The following is a 13,023-nucleotide window of genomic DNA, read 5'->3' on the forward strand; positions in this document are numbered from 1 at the left end:
TGAAGGGCCTGGCCTTCAGAGAATTATCAGGTGCAAGAATGTCTCCAGGAGTCCCTTGCTTTTAATGTTATCCTGCATTAAAGCTGAGATTTCAAAGCTGTCTAGAAAATACCTAATATTAATGGGCAGTTGGGCACCAAAATTCTTAGGGTTCATTTTCCAGTTTGTCTGAACAGAAAAATAAAAGATGCCAAATACTAACTTTTCCATGAAGACATATACATTTCATTAAGCAGGTATATTTGGCTTTGTATTAAATGAAGTTTTTATGAGTACAGCAAAGTTACATTTTTAAACACAATGTACTAGCACTTTTGAAATATGCTAGACTATTTATGTCCCCATCTGTTCAAAAGACACTGTCAGGTCCTTTATTCCTTCAGATTCTTTATTGTGTCCTCATTATGGATCCCTGAAAGTACTGTCTCAATTTGGACACTGAAATATTTCTCACATTTAGTGCACTCCTCATGTTATCTGGTTTTTGCTTTCATTTTCCCTGAACTCTTTAGCAGACATGGTGGCCATCTCACTGAAAGCAAGGTCTGAAATTATCAAAAAAGCTTCAAAATCTATTTGAAACCAAAGAAGTGCTTATTGTTTATTTTTTTGTTCATGCTCACTGAAATTTTATTTACTAGCATGCAGTGATCTTTATCAGGAAATTAAAATTAAACTTCTCCTATGAACTAAGTTTAAAAACGAACTACTAAAGTAAAATCAAATTTAATTAGTTTTAATTCCATCCTGTCACCAAATCCGAGCTTGTAGCTTTGTTATGTAGACTCTAAGACCAGGCAACAGCACCCAAATCCTTGGAAGGTATGAAGTTTATCTGATTTTGTACTTATAAATCCAAAAACCTCTCCAATTTACTGCAGACTAAAGGTTTTGAGTAAAACAATGTATATGAGGCCTCCAGCCACATTTGTGATAACCAAAAGCAAAGCTATAAACTCTAGTTCCAGAACAATCTCTTGATTTTTTTACTTATTCAAATCCAACATCAAAGGCCAATAGCTGAAGTAACAAGGATCTCAAGTGAGACACAAGAAAATGTCCAGTGATCCAATTCTGCAAACATATTAAATATCTGTGCGTACAGGTGAAAGTTTGAAAAATATTACTCTAGAATCCACCACACACAGAGACACTGAGCACCCATCCTTACTGTCCACAAAATCTCTCTAAAAATTCTATCTAAAAAAAATACCATAGAACAAAGAGACGTTGGCTGTTAAGGAATTGTGCTACGGAATAGAAGTTCCTGCTACCACAAAATTACAGCATCCGTTCTCTACAGATAAAACAGGGATACTTCAAAACTAAGACTGTAAGTTATGCTCTGTATTAGAGAAAGTGTGTAAAACTGGAAAGCAACCCCACAATTCTGATGGAACACAGTGCTTTAAATGTGATGACAAAGTCACTTCAAAGAGCCAAATCATAATTTGAATATTTATTCTACAAAAGCAGGGGATGAATTTTAAAGTGGGATTTAATGTTTCTGTTATGAAATACAATTTTTTCAATTACTGAATGTTTACATGTGCAAAGAAATGTAACTTTGTAGTCTTTTCTGTACTATAGATCCTATTAAATTCTAATATCTGTTTTATCTTTCCAAGCAGAATCTTTTTGCTGTTCAAAGGGAGTAATCTCAGGATGAAAACTCTCCAAATGGAAATGAATTCAAACTGTGCATGACACTGGTTTCTACAAAACTGACCAGTTTTTCAATATCTTTAGGTCACTGTAGATCTGATATGATATTGTACGAAATTCCATCTGAAATAACAGGCTTTGGAATATATTTATAGTGTTATTTCTGTAGTTCTCAGTAGTTCTGCAGAGTATGAGGCTGTTCTTAGGAAAAAAAAAAAAAAAAAAAAAGAGATCACAGCAGGAAAGAAATCTCCTTCCTTCTAACAACTCACCTTCACCAGAAGCTCTTTACTAAAGAAAGTCCAAGAATTTTACTGTAGTTTTATCTATCCCTAGTTCGATCTAAAAGTGTTCCTGCCTAGGAGCTGGAATGCATAATGATTATAACCTAGATCTAAACCTGAATACCTGGCTTTTATATTTTTAGAGAAAACTTTGGGGGTTTTCCTCAGGCCTTCTACTTTTGCTTTCATGCATCCATTTAAGTCAAGAAAGTCTGTGCAAAGAATACAAGTGCTCCTTTTGCAGGAGATACATAATCCTTGCATGTAACCTTTTTAAAGATCACACAGTAAAGAGAACACAGACAATTATTCCCTATAAATAAACATTTATAACTATTTTTAAAATTGGTAAGGAGATAAATTTTACTCTATTTTCCACTCATTTTTTTGTATTGTTGCACTTCCTGGATCTAAGCAGGGCTGGAAGTAGATTTGGGGAATACAGGAAAAAAGCCCAAAGAGGAGAGTTGAAGTCCTGTCAGATATATAAAGTGCCAGAGTCTAAAACCCAAGTTAATTCTGAGAAAATGGTGAATGCAAAAATGCAGACCCAGTAAGGTTTTGAGATGAGTGACCTGCTGGCACTCGAGGTTTGGTGCAGCTACTGAGGTTTATAATGAGGGCAGGAAATCTCCCAGACAAAATAAAAATAAAAATATTCTTTCCTTCTGCTTGGGTTTTAGTGAAATTCTCCCAGGACATGAAAAATGCTTTCCCAACAGACAAACAATCTCTGTTCTGCTTGCACAAGGAAGGAAAGTCCCAGCCCCTGCCTTTCCAGATCCAAGGCGACAGGAGAACTCTGGAGTGCTCACTCTGGAGCACTTTCTTTCCCAGAGAAGCAGAACACTTTGTGCCTTTCTCCTAAACAGCATGTTTGACCACAAATTAATTCTGTTGGATTGATGGCAGTGCTATATAGATTAAATACGGAAACTCTCAAAGCAATGATTCACATTAACTCTCTAAGAATTTATGCACGGGTGCACGGGGTATCTGTGGAAAATGACAAAACAAATTATACTAAAGGGACCATGCTATGAAAAAATATTCTTAGTATTTCTACAGAGGAGAAGTAGGAAAAAGGCAGCTCATCAAAGGTTATAAAATTATTATTTCTATTACAGTTTGTCCTCAAACTCAGACTAAGTTTTTACAACACAAGGAGACACAGATAATTTGTGGTTTGGCAGCTGAACTGAAAGAGAAAATAGTTACTCAAAAAACATTTCAGAGCATAGAAAACATTAAGTGATTAGGACTCTTGGTGCTGAAATTAAAAAAAAATCAAAAAACTCTCTTTTTTTGTGTGCATAAAATTGCAAAGGAAACGAAAGGAGTGATTCCCATAACAGAAGACAACTTTTTTTAAATAAATAGATCAGTTGATAGCAATTTGCACCTGGCACATGGAAAATGTGGTTTCAACATCTACCTCCAGCTAGAGATCTGAACCTACATTTCTAAAGCATGTGTCCTAACCAACAGGCTAGAGGGGAATCCTTATCCTTAGATTCTCAGTGTAAACAACAAACAGAAATTTTATGTATCACTTGTAAGATATGAGAAAGAGATGATCTTCCAAATCCACTTTTATTTCAATTACTCAGATACTCATTTAAAGGCTAGGTATATTGGATTGCATAATCACATACTGTACTAAAGCAGAAAAAGATTAAGCTGGTCTTGTAGCTTAGTAACTGAAAAAACCAGTCATTTGAAGTCACATCCCTTCTCTTAGACTTTATAAAGAATATTTTGTGATTAAGACAACAAAAGAATAAGAACCATCTCCTGCAGGTCTATAGTAATGGCACTCAGCTGTGCAACCAAAGGCACTTCATCCTGCCCCTGATCCTTTCAATGTTCAACTACTTCAAGTAAGAATGAAATAGTTTCAGTATCAGAGTGTGCATCTTACACATCACCGCATCTTTTGGGTGATTTATCCCCTCAGAGAGATGTGTGGGTATCGATATGTAATACATATGCATATTTACATATATACACCTTAAAAAGAATTGATCTTTGATTTCTCCCACCCTGAGAAACCATTCAGTGAAAAGGTTAAACCATTCAACACAATATGATAACTAATTAAAAAATCCTCACTGATAATTTTTTATTTTGATAATTCCAAGCAGATGTTATTACAACAGTGAATGCTTGAAATTCTCCACTTTTCCAAGGAAAGCTAGGGAGGAGTCAGATGAAGCTGATCCAACCCTTCACTGATTGTTATGATTGGCTTTCTAGCCCTTTGAACCTTGGACCAGCAAAACCAGGCTGTAATGCAGACCAGAACCTGGCTCTAAGCCTTTGTGTTTTCAGCAGCAGAAAATACAGTTTTCAATAAGGAAAATGAACTTCATAGCCCTGACAGATCTTGAAAGTTTGGTCCAAGCAGTTTAATGTAAAGCCATACATTTCTGCACAGTGTCTAGATTCATATAACAGGTTTTTACAGAAATTTAAGTGTTGACAGATAAGATGGAATGCTTTCATGTATTTAATGTCTCTCCTGCCCTGCTAAATTAAAATTATAGTGCCACAGATTAATGTGCTTGTAAAAAAACCTATGTTATCAAAAATTTAAAATCAGCTTTATTTTTAAAAATGCAGGAAGAAATGTTAAATAAACATAAGCCAGTATTATCTAAAGTATTCAAAGTTATAACAGTCTCAATGTTTTTTTTCCTATTCGCTCTCAACATTTATAAGTTGTTTGAAATGCAATTAGTGAGAAAACTTTGAAAGGAAACCTTGACAATTCTTTTCAATAAAAATATTTATTTTTACTTCACTGGTCTGAGAATGTCACGATTTTTCCTTTGGGGCTCAGAACTGCACTTTAATACCTTGATAGATCATAACTGTTAGGTTATTATAAAATGCTGACAGATGAGGCTGTGATTTGTGAAAGCTCCATATGAATTTTACTTTTAATTTCTGTTAACATTTGACAGAGCTTCCTGACATTAGAACCACAAAGTTCATTGAAATTCAGCAGTAGTTGAGCACCTCGCATACATTTCTCATTTACAGATAACACTTGTACATCTCCTGACACAAAGATTCAAATTTAATCTCGTCAAAAGCTGGAAGAAATACACAGTGTTTTATTTCACAATAAAACTGAATGCATCGAAGGGCCTCTGTGTTGGTAAATTACGCCAGTTGGGCGTAGGGAGGATTTTTAATTGGTTTGCATCTTTCCTGTTCTGACAATGTTATATCAAACACATCAAAAAGTAAATAAATGACTGAGGTTGCCCCCAAGGTGGCATGTCAGCAGCAGTGTTCCTCAAAATTATTACCAGAATCATGAATGGCTCATACAGACTAACAGCTTCTGGAATTTTTTGATTATTTGGGTAATAAAGTAGGAATAAGCTTTGTGAGTTATGAATCAATATTTAATGAAGTCTAGCTTTCATAACTGATGTCTTCACTTATTAACATAATCAGCTATTTAAAGAAATGTGCACTAAGATAATAAAATAAGAAGCAATAAATAACTACACAATAAATATAACAATAGTAATGTAATAATTCTGGTCTTCACAAATTTCACGTATTCGTCCTACTTTACTGACTAGGGTAAAATATTACTCAAAACTGCTTCTATATCCATGGTTGGAGTGATGGAGTGGTAGCCTGTGTAGAAATTATGAGCAGGTTTAAGAATTGCATCATATCAGGGCACTTCTTCAGGAAGTTCCTCAGAGGGAAAGCAACACATGAGGGGGAACAACACTAACCAACAACAAATCAGCTATGGAAGCTGGAAATCAAGCAGGTGAAGCCTGGAAACTTACAGACCCTCCCCTGACAGTTGGCAATACAGAGTGGATAATCCAGATGTGTTTCTGAGTATTCTTTCAGCTCTTAAAAGACCATTTCCATATTCTTGCTCAAGAGTGACTGCAGAAGTTATGAATGCTCTGCTTCACTTCAGTGAATAGCCCGAGGTGTAACTTATCAGTTATTTCTTTGAGAAGTCCTTGAGATATTTCTTGAGGAATAAGAGCATAAAAAAATCTAATAAGATTCAAATTATCTTCCTCTCATGAACACTATTGACTTTAAACTAGCATTGATTTTAGCAGAATATGCAGACTAATGACAAGTTTGTAATTTCATATAATAGTTGTATTATCTTTAGTACTTCATTTCTAGTTAATTATCACCTGAACAGAACTGAAAGTGAGAATACCATTTTCACCTTTCTAGGTGGGATGAAGCTAATCCAACTCCATAACCTGCTTCACATTTGAAAATATCAGACAGCTGGTACTCAGATCACAGCAGAAGGTATTTAGTGGAAACAACTGTCAGATTTGATTTATTTAGCATTATTCAGATTTACAACCATGGCTTTTAACTGATATGTGAATTCTAGAGAGAGACATTTAAATGCCTTTTTATTATTTTGATTGTTTGTTATAAAATTTTGTCTTTAACAAATTTGCGGAAGTGCACTATCTTTTATCATTGTGACCAGGGTCCTTTAGGTTTCGTTGAGATGTACGTGACTTGGGTTTTATGTTTATTTAAACTACAGAGATTTGAGACATTCTCTCTACAGCCCACACTTTACTAAGGAGTTCCAACACACTTCTAATGTTTTCATTCCATCTGCACAAATATTCAATAAGACAGCAGGTAGCTATGTTTATTCTGGTGATGAATATACAGGGTCATTCAAGTACCAAATGTGGATTTTCAAGTGCCAGAAGTGTGGATCTCTTTCATTTCCCTGGAGTAATAATTTTTTTGACTACTTGCATATAGGCAAGCATCTTGCCCTGGGACAGAAACTAACTGCAACAATAAATATAAATTAAAATAAAAGTTAAATATAGCTAAGGAATTACAAATGAAATGCAGTAACTTGAGAGATGGACCAGGATTTCAATTTTTTGGATGCTGATCTGACTTGATCTTTGAACTCTTGAACTTGTGTTACCAGTATGGAATAGAAGGTTGTGTAAAAACAGGCATTTGTTAAAGAAGGAAGCAAAATGGAATGGGTATCTTCATTCCAATATTACTCTTTGATAATTAACACTTTGGCATAGGGAAATTGTTGTGAATATACATTAATGGAACAGCTCTTTGCAGTAAATATGTGAGTGAATGATGTGAAATAGGTAGTTACCTTTTCTTTGGCTTTATCCTGAACTATTTCAGAGGTATCACACTCCTTCATGTTTTCCACTGGAATAACAGCATGCCAAAGAGAAAAAAAAATACTAGATGCTTATGAACATGATCAACTGGAGGATGCTTCAGATGAGCATCACATGCAGAAGAAAAAGAGAAACACTACTGATTTTTGACAGCGTTGCAAGTACACCTCAAAGTGATTTATCTATTTCAGCTATAAAACTAGTAACACCTTTCTTTGAAACACAGTGTAGTCAGATAGAGATGAAACCATAAAGGTCATGATACATTCGAAAATTCTGACACATACTGAGGTGCCAAACACATTCAACTGGAAAAATTTATCCTTAATGTAATTCCCATTCCTGTTCTGAGACCTCTGTAAGGAAGACTGAAGTGAATCTTGTATTTTCTTATGGAACCAGACAGAAAAACAAGAAAAATCTGTGAAGATTTGTAAGTCTAAGAAATGCTCTTGAAGTGGGAATTATAAAACAATTATGGAATAAAGACACGAAGAATAAATATATGGCTGAATTAAGACTATCATACTACTACTTCTGCTCTTGAATCTGATATATCATATGCAAATCATTAGAGATGCAGTCAAATAAGAATGTATAGTCCTTTATAACATGTCAAATAAATGTTAAACTGGGCACATTCTACACAGATTAAGTACTCTTTCTAAGCGAATAATTTAAAAATCAAAATTAATAAATTAAATTAGGAATCTACCATGCTCTATTGACAGAATTTTAGGTATAAAGTCACTGCAGTATTATGAGTTCCAGGAACTAGAAGCATTCTAAACATATTCAGGGGTATATTCATTATAGTCTGTCATTAAATCCTTCCAAACATATTGTCTTTTCAAACACTGTGAAAAACAAAGTGATGCTTGTGAAGTAGCAGTAGATATCCAGTTATGGCCATTTACCAATAAAACCTTAACATACACTCAAGTATGAAAGAGAACTGTATAAACAGAAACAATTTCTGACAGTGATCTATAGCTTCACTTCAAAAAGGAAATCTTAGTTGAGTGACACATCGAGAATTTTAATAAAAAATTAGCTCAATACCACAGTCACAGGCTACATCAATCTTTGTTTCCAATGACAGTTTCTGATTTTAAGTTAAACTCCAAAAAAACCCCTAAGATAAGTTATTTTGCTCACCAATGTCAGAGAATCAATATCCATGCAAGACATAATTTTTTGAAAAGAAGAGAAAATATCTAGTTTTCATTTTTCCCAACAATGATCAAAGGTTTACTCTCACATGGTCTTTGAAAAGACCTGTATGTGACTCTTTCTCTATATCAAAAATGTTGATCCAAGTTCAGTCAAACAAGATTAAAACATTGTGTAGTTTTCCATACTATCTCAAGCTTTTATAGTCTTATAACCCCTTTCAACAGCTGTGACTATAGCACTAAACTAAAGGACTTCATTATGGTCTCGTGTTTTCTTCTATTCCTACTGGGGTCTGAAAAGACAGGTAGATATCTCTAATTTAAACTATAAGATGGAATTAATTAGCTGTTAAATTTCTATTTTCTTACAAGTTGATTATCACCACAATATCTAAACTAAGAATTTACAAAATAAACTAAATTTCCCTTCTCCAGATAACAAAAAAAATGAGATAGAAAAGTGTGTGTGTGTCTATGCATGAGAAATGTAATGAGGGAAAGCCAGTTCCATGACCTGCGTTTTGAATGCTGTGATAGTAAGAGTAATTTTTATTTATTCCTCTGGTAAGTTTCATAAGCTTAGCTCTCCCCTCTGTTAGTGAGATTTCCTCTTCTGGTCATAGTTTTGTGATTCCAGTGGAATGTAGCTGTCAGAGTTTATAGCAAGGAGTATATTTAAAATATATAGGGCTCTGAATTTCAGCGAATGAAACAATCTACGACATATACACACTGGGAGACTGTGTGGAATGCAGAGCAGAGAAATGATGTTTTCAGTTCCTTGCAATTTCTGCCACTTTGAACTTTCATCATTATTTGCAGTTTCTTTACAAAGAGTGGATTATAATAAACACATCTGAGGATCAGAAACCATCATTGCAACATCTGTGCTTGGGAGACTGAATGATACATTTCTGGAATGCTATGTCCCAAATAGTAATAGAAAATTTTAAGCCATAATCAATCAGAAATCTGCAGTAATATTAAGGGATCTATGATATCCATACAATATACCTATAAAATATATACAACGCATTTTTTAAGTATACAATAAAAAAGAGCAAGGCTGCTGAGGTCACAGAAACATAAGGGAGAAAGATTTTCTGAGACTCTGGTTTATCACCATTCCTCTGATCTCTCCATCTCCACCTGGCAGGCAACATTTTCTTCCTCCTCACAACTGGCTTTCCTTTTGTGCCTTGATTCTAATCTACAGCATCAGAGGAAGAGTCATTTGCATTCAGCATAGTCCAGATTCAGGGCTGCAAAGGAGTGAGAGGGGCTGAAGGACCATACAGGCCACCAGGTGCCTTCAGTGGGAGAAAAAATTGGTTTATTCTCAAGAGGCAAAAAATAAAAAAAAGCTCCCCTCCTGAAAACCGGTTGCTCCAGCCTCAGTTTCTGCCAAGGACTAAGTTAACAGATCACATAACTTCTATGAAAGATGTGATTTGCTTCAGTGAAAACCAGCTACATTTGGCTTTTAGTTGCTACAGACTTTTGAAAGCTGTTGTAACTAAAAGACACTGCTATTTAAGTCAATAATCTAAGTGTCCCAAGACCTTGACATAAAGTTTGAAAAACCCTACAAAATACAACTGTAACCTCTAGGTTTACCAGATAGGCAGCACTATATGGAAGATCACATTACTGTATAGAAAAACCAAAGGGCTCTTCTGGACTTCTACAGAAGAATGTGCCATGCATTGCAGCCTAGGAAACCAGCTCCTCAGTCCAGGAGAACAGGAAATCCTACTGAGGGGTGTGTTGAAAGACGCAACACCTCCCAAAGAGGCTTATATTCAAAGATGCAGAATGCAAGGAAGACGTAAGACACATTCACAGGACATGTTTTCTTATGATACAACTGTAGTTACTGGTTTCTGAAAACAACTCCAAACCCTAAGCATGCCAAATTGGAATATGTCACTATGTCACTATAAATCACTATGTTACTTAGGAATACCATCTTTGGTCAAAATTCCTACAGCTACCAGATCCCTACGGCCTAGGAGAAAATGTCCATATTCAATAAACCTACAAAGTCATGGTTGGAGAAGCTAGAGCAAATCACCACTTAGTTTAGTAAATGCCAAGTTCTTCATGGGAATGCCAAATTTTCTAATTATTTGGAAAGCAAGCTTTGGGTTTTTTTGATTTTTCATTAAGAACTTGGAAATAACCACAGAATAAAATACAAGTTGATGCTCAGGTCTTTATAGCAACAAATCAATCAGAATTCAAACAGAGTAAAATGTAAATTTAAATGTCTGATCAATTTCTCCTCCTGTAGTTTTTTATCTATGATATATTCATTAACTCTTTTCAGCTCCATCCTCTCTGTGAATTAACCTGGCTATATACTTCAAGCAAGACCCTTAGAATTCTTTCAATTCTTTGCTGTTGTTTTCTTTTCCTGCCTGCAGTTTCATACTTTGGTGTTTGGGTGCAGGAGGATTAAATCTTTTCATGCTACTTTTTCTATTTTCTTTTTTTTGTTTTTCCACAGCTTTTGCTTAGATTTCCATGGTTTTCTTAAACATATCTCTGCATTTAATTTCCAAAGAATTAAAATTAGTTGATGGAAGTAGAGTTTAAGGAAAAGTTTCAGAGATTATATAAGGATGAATCAGCTTTTAAAGGAACACTAAAGGTAGCTCTAAAATTAAGTAACTGGATGGAAACTTTTAAATCACGTCTGTGGATAAGGCATTTATACAGCTACTTTGGCCATTCAGTTTCTGTCTATTCATGAAGATATTTAAACTTCGTTGTCTCCACTGCAATCTTCCCAAAATGCTTAGAGTTAAAAACTCAGGAATCAGCAGAATATTTTAATCTAGACTAGATTCAACAGCTTGACAGGCTGGAAACTATGCTGCTTAATATCAAATACTAAAGCAGCAATGTAACTAAGCAGAGAGAGACCAGAACCCAAGACTTCTCTCCTTCTGGCAAGTGTCCTGATCACTGAACTAGATATTTATGTTTCTTTGCTTGCCAGCTTTCTGCATAATGGTGCAGCCACACCAGGAGAGGGACAGAGATTACTAACTGGTTTGGTAGGCATGTTCCCAAGAGGCAGAAATGCCAAATCAAATGTGCTTCATTAGAAAGAAAAAAATGGGATTGAAGACTGGAAAATCTGTGAGGATGCTGCATTGACTACAAACCTGCTATAGAGAAGAGTTCTTCTACTTTTATATGTGTTTTAAAACACAGCAATACCTGAAAGTCAGTGAGTGTAACTCATGCCTCGCAGAGGATTTAGCCTTTTACAGTGCACTCCTCAGTACTCATTGTAAATTGAATAATATTACTCCAGACAACTTTAGACTAAAGTCTAAATATGAGTGTGCTTATACAAAAGTTACCTAAAAGATGTTGGCACAGCTTATAGGTGCTTCAAACAAACTTGTGTTGAGATTTGAATTTCAGCTCATAAAATGAACTCAACTGACTTCAGATCTCCATATTTAAGAACAAGAAGCATCAAAAGTCAACCATCATTCTGCAAGATTCCCCTGCAGTTTCCTAAATTACCAATTATTTAAATGAATAACGAGTTCTAGCCTCTTCTGTAACTAGCTAGGAATTGAAATTCCAGTCGGCATTTCCCACATTTTCAAAAATTTCCTTCATTCCAAGTGCTTTGTGAATTTCCATTGGCTTAATAACCTTATTCTTCTTGGTGAATGTCATCTGTTTGGTAAATATCACCAAATGTCATGTGTTTGGTAAATAATATTAATTGTGTGCCTCAGCAAAACAGAGAGGTCAGACTATTTACATGGGTCTTAAATTGTTTGTCACTTGTAGTACGGGCAAGCCTGACTGTGCTACGTTTAAGGGATATACAGGATACATGAGTAACAGGCAGTTTTGGCCATGAATTAAGGCATAAAAATTATATAGGATACTGTCATAAATCTTAAATGTCAAATAACACTTCATAGGTAAGTTCTGGTCAGCTGTCCCTGACTGGGAAATCCAGGATACCAAAAGACTTTTAAAAGTCAGTACTTTTGTAACTACTTTTCTTTAGTAAAAGTCAGATAACAGCTGTAGAGAGGACTAATTCTTTTGTTTAATCTGCTTTTTATTGGTTAAGCCAAGTACTCTGTAGGTACTTGGCCAAGGAAATATAGAAAGATATTCAGGTGTCATTGGATGTAATTTTGAAGTTTACACACTTTTTTAGCCTGGCAAGCAAAAATATTTCACCCAGGATATTATGCATGCACAGGGCTGCCAAAAATATGTTTAAATGTTGCAGATCTACAGTGCCATCTGGCCCAGCAGCTTTTCAGATACAGTCTAGAGACATAAGAGAAAGAGACACTGCTGGATATCTCATAAGAGATATCTATTATATCTATTTCCAAGGAATCAAAGATCTTATCTAAAATACAGCAGTCCACTCTCAACAGTAGCCACCATATTTTCCAAGACAATTACGGAAACAAGTCATGAAGAACTTTCATAAGCTCTCAATAGTATAATGTGTTCACAGTGCATTATGGAGAAATACATAATATACTTATATATAATACACATATACATTTGGATTGGTCAGGGGTGACATGGCTTGTTACTGTTTACAGGAATACTATCAGAAGTAACTGGAAAATACAAAAGATGAGAATAAATAAATATGAATACCAGTTATTTCTTAAAAGAAAAAGACAAAATAAAGGAAACCCCAAA

This window comes from Sylvia atricapilla, chromosome 9 (genome assembly GCF_009819655.1).
Source record: "Sylvia atricapilla isolate bSylAtr1 chromosome 9, bSylAtr1.pri, whole genome shotgun sequence".
Lineage (NCBI taxonomy): Eukaryota > Metazoa > Chordata > Aves > Passeriformes > Sylviidae > Sylvia > Sylvia atricapilla.